This window comes from Lucilia cuprina, chromosome 4 (assembly GCF_022045245.1).
Source record: "Lucilia cuprina isolate Lc7/37 chromosome 4, ASM2204524v1, whole genome shotgun sequence".
In the NCBI taxonomy this organism is placed as follows: Eukaryota; Metazoa; Arthropoda; class Insecta; order Diptera; family Calliphoridae; genus Lucilia; species Lucilia cuprina.
In genome coordinates, this window is record NC_060952.1 from 93,594,877 (window position 1) to 93,599,743 (window position 4,867).

Genomic DNA, 4,867 nt, shown 5'->3' on the forward strand with positions numbered 1-4,867 from the left:
GTTCTAGTTCAGTTCTAGTTCAGTTCTAGTTCAGTTCTAGTTCAGTTCTAGTTCAGTTCTAGTTCAGTTCTAGTTCAGTTCTAGTTCAGTTCTAGTTCAGATCTAGGTCAGTTCTAGTTCAGTTCTAGTTCAGTTCTAGTTCAGTTCTAGTTCAGTTCTAGTTCAGTTCAAGTTCAGTTCTAGTTTAGTTCTAGTTCAGTTTTAGTTCAGTTTTAGTTCAGTTCTAGTTCAGTTTTTGTTTAGTTCTAGTTCAGTTATATATTTTTATTTTATTTTTAAAAGATTTTTTTCTTTTCTTTAATGAAATTTATTAATTCCAATTAACCGTTAATTAACCGTTTCGTTTCATTTAAAGTGATTAATGTTTACATGTTCTCGGCATTTCGTTTCCCACTGTAAATGGAGTAGTAAGAGTTGTAGTAGAAGTTAATAATACCAACAACTGTGAAACATACATTAAATACAAATAAGAAGTGACATTCTCTGAAGATACATTAATGCCAAGCAGGAGCTAAGAAATCATAATACACATTTACACACAAACAAATATGTATAAAACCTAAAAAAATATACATACATACATATGTATGTATTTCAAACATTTGGCAAGTACCAAAAACATATTTGTTCTTTAATATTAGTATCGAATAAGAGGCACTGAAGTGCACGACAAGAGAAATAATGTTGTTCATTCGACACGGTTGTCTATAAAGGTTTCATTAAAATATTATGAAGATAAGCGAAGAAAAATCACAAATAATAAACATAAAAAACAACAATAAGTAAAACATAATAGAAAAAAATAACAATAAAGTAAATAGATGTGTATTTAAATTTAAATAGAATTGTGTACAATACTAAATCTAAAGACCACAAATTTAAAAATAAATTTTTTTAGTAAAAAAAGTTTTAAATTTTGTGAGGTTTTTTTTGTGTGTTTTATAAAAAACTTTAAACATTTCTTTTTATTTTTTTTCCATTGAATTGTTTGGGTTAAACAAACAGTATTAATCAAAAAGATCCCAAATGCTTTTGACAGTTTTGAAATGTTGAAAATCAAATAACAATTTATATATGTTTTGAGAAAAAACACTTGAACACAAAATAGCTAGATTTAAGGATTTGTTAGAGAGTGTTTATAGCAACAAAAAGGATTTATTTTATTAACAAAAAAAAAACTCAACGGAAATTGTAACTGTTAATATTAAAACCACAAAACACCTGTAGCTTTTGCCATTTTTTTCCTAGATAAAAAGAAGACAAAGTGAATGAATGTGTCTTTATACACATACATATGTATGTAAGTATGTGTATGTGTGATAATTGTATTTTACAAATAGCATCCATCCTATTTTTCTAGTTTATAAATTGAATTTAAAAAGAGGAAAGAAAAAAACTGTTAACAATTTGTATGTAGTATGTAACTAACTGTATAAGTTACTCAGCCTTCATATTAAGTATACGCACTCACATACTCTAAAACAGTGATGGGCACACATTACAATTACCAAGCTGCAGAAAGAATTATTAGTTCTCCAATTTCCAAATAGAAGTAATAAATCGTAAAGATATTTGAATTTTTTTAACTTTACTAATGCATAGATACATACTATAGAATTTCCTACAATTGCCCATAACTGCTAAGAATTACATATGGATTCACGCACGACTGCTACTGTTACAAATTTAATATTACCACCATACATACCTAAAGGCAATCAAGCCATAAATCAAATTTACGCTTACAGTTACTGTTTATGATACAAATACATTCTACAACTTTTTCATATCTTTTAAAAACCCTATAAAAACATATAACAAACGTTAACGTTAAATTTTTGCACATATAAATACTTATGGCAGTTACCCTGCAGTTCGGGGTAACTGTACTTAACAGTTTATAAATAAGAAGTCAAAAGATTTTAAGCACACTTTATTAGTTTGTTATCGAATGGACAATGGGTAAAAGAGCGCATTTCAAAGGATTATATAACCAAAGCATGGGGGGTGGATTATGGACTAACACACATAACAAGTTGGTATCTATAATAGGTCGAATTTCATTGCTACGTTGGTATTTTCAAAACAGTTATAAGCGTTAAAGTAATTGTCTGAAAAGTGCCTTATATGAAGGGTCAAATGTCCGACATACTGTAAAATTTACATTCATAAAACTTAAAGCCGTGATACACAATCGTCAGATATTTTAATGTTGCCAGTAAAATGTTCAGAAAATGCCTAACAATCGTCCGAACGATTGTTAGGAACGATTTTGCAAGACAAAATTTGTAAGTTGACACTGTTATTAGACATTTTTGGCACATTTTGCTGCCAACGTTGTAAGATCTAACAACCGTGTCAGATCTTACAACGTTGTCAGTAAAATGTTCAGAAAATGCTTAGAAAAAGCATTACTGACAATATTTGTAAATTACTGACAACGTTGTAAGATCTAACAACCGTGTATACATAGCATTACTTTTGTATTTATGAGTATTAAAGCAATATTCTGGTACGGTTTAGGTTTTCTCCCGAAATTGTGTATCGATATTGTCAACTTTCAATAACAAAACAATCTCAAATATCTATAAAGAATATTTATAAAAATTTACAGCCCCATAGCTTCTTCTATTTGGACTCTATCTAGCTTTCAACAGATCTAGGGACGGATCATCTTTAAATGTAAGAAATGGTCTTTAAACGGTATGACAAAATACAATTTTTTTTAATGTTAAATATAAAAACACAATTTCTTATTAATAAACTTTAATTCGAAAAAAAGTCTAGATCGTCTAAGAATCTAATAAGGATCGAAACATTTATGGGTCCTAAAAGCATATTTTATGTTCTAATGACACATACAAAAGATTTAAAGTATTACTTCTATAGATTACTTAGAAACATTAAAGTGACGCTTGACTTGGACACATCAAACTAACGATTAAGTGTAAGTTTCATGGATACTTTGAAGGTTGTCATCATATTCAATTCTCCTTGATCCTTCACATATTATAATTACATTTTATATTAATCACAATTGGACAATTGTAAATTGTAATGGATTACTTATTACAAAATTGTTGTGCGGTGTATTCTCTCTTGTTTACTAAGGATCACTAAAGTGACAATTTACTTTTCACTATATAAGTTTGAAAAACAAAACTGAAATTTTGCATCACTCGGAATCTTTTAATCTTTAACATATTACAAAGAACTAGTTACCAAAAATCTTCCCCTCTAGATTACTTTGGTGTTTACACGATTTGTATAAAACAATAACAATGTAAGATGGAAACAGCTGTTTAACTTTTTTGATTGGTTTTTACATGAAAATACATACATCCCTGATCTAAACCTACTTGTTTTCTGAATCATTTCAAGAGACCTATACGACTGTCAAATTTTCCATCCGTATTCTCTCTCAATGTGTGATAGGGTTCTATAAATCGACTTTCGAATAATCGAACAATCGACTTTTTGTCGAAAAGTCGAAGTCGACTATTTTGATCCAAAAAAGTCGATAACTCGACTATCGTCTATGAAAAAAGTCGAAAAGTCAACTTTGTAAATAAATGTCGAAAAAAGTCCGAAAGTCGGAAAGAGTCGAAAAAAGTCGATAAAAGTCTGAAAAAGTCGAAAGAAGTCGAAAAATTCGGAAAAAGTCGAAAAAAGTCGGAAAAAGTCGAAAATAGAAAGAAGTCGAAAAAACTCAAAAAATTGCAACAAATAGAAAAAATATAAATAAATTTTTTTATTAATAATAATAAATAATAATAATATAATGTTAAATGGCAACATTATAAATTTACGCTTCTGGCAACTTTATAAATTTTTAACTCTGGTCGAAAAAAGTCGAAATTAGTCGAAAATAGTCGAAAAGTTGGAAAAAGTCGAAAAAAGTTGAAAAGTCGGAAAAAGTCGAAAAGTCGACTATTTATAAAATATTAAAAGTCGAAAAATCGACTTTTAATTAAATGAAAAAAGTCGAATAATCGACTTTTAACTAAATGCAAAAAATCGAAAGTCGACTTTTCATAACATGCAAAAAGTCGAAAAGTCGACTTTTCGTTTCAACTATAGAACCCTAATGTGTGATGGTTTCATTACATATTGACTTTAGACTATTCCATCCGTACTTTTCTACACAAAATGTTGACACCCTTTTTTTCGATCATTGCGTAACTGAATGCATAAACGTAATCGAAATGCAGAATAGAATTTAAAAATTATATAGAAATTCTTCTTATATGGGACCCCTAGTAAAACTGCTAGGTAGATATATACAAGTATAGATACATTTAAATATATTGTTACATGCTTTAAGATACTCATGTGAGTACTCAAACGTTTAGATATACATACATAAGTAGATATGTTTATTAGGGTTACAGTGTTTGTGTGGGTATGGACTTTCCGTTTAAAGGGATCAATTGTTAAAAGATATAATTCAAAAGATTTTTTAATGTCTAAAGACATTATAAAGTCAAGGATTTCATGCAATTTCTTAAAAAGTGTTCAGAAAAGGTATTCGGAAAAGATCGATTATAAGTTTATATGACTATATTAATTATATAGATGAGTCATAAAAGTCATCGTATGTGAAACTTATATAACTTTAGAGAAACAGTAATTAATGGAACTAGTTCTACTAAAGCTAGGGGTAAACACCCTCTTAGCAACAAATCTTGAAATACTTTAGAATCACAGCATAACTTGATTCGCATCTGGAAGTGAAATTTTTTTGATGCCTACTTGATTAAATCTCTCCACTACTTTGGCTTATCGTTGTTAATACGATTCTTAAGGAACTGGACAACAGAGGGATAAAGGTCGTTGCCTATGCGGACGACGTTGTGATACTGGTATC

General features: G+C 29.0%; 1 protein-coding gene across 3 annotated transcripts in view; it reads left to right on the forward strand.

Annotated features, from left to right (window-relative positions):
- Positions 1 to 676: 676 nt before the first annotated feature.
- The window catches only part of LOC111680168 (soluble guanylate cyclase 89Db-like), a 6,752-nt gene continuing 2,561 nt past the window's right edge, over positions 677 to 4,867 (forward strand). Inside the window, exon 1 of one of the 3 annotated variants that reach the window (XM_046950022.1) lies at positions 677 to 813. The gene's annotated coding sequence lies outside the window, so the exon portion shown is untranslated. Of the gene's footprint in view, positions 814 to 855; positions 1,301 to 4,867 lie in introns of those variants that run through there. The other 2 variants (XM_046950023.1, XM_046950020.1) reach the window with 2 other exon arrangements.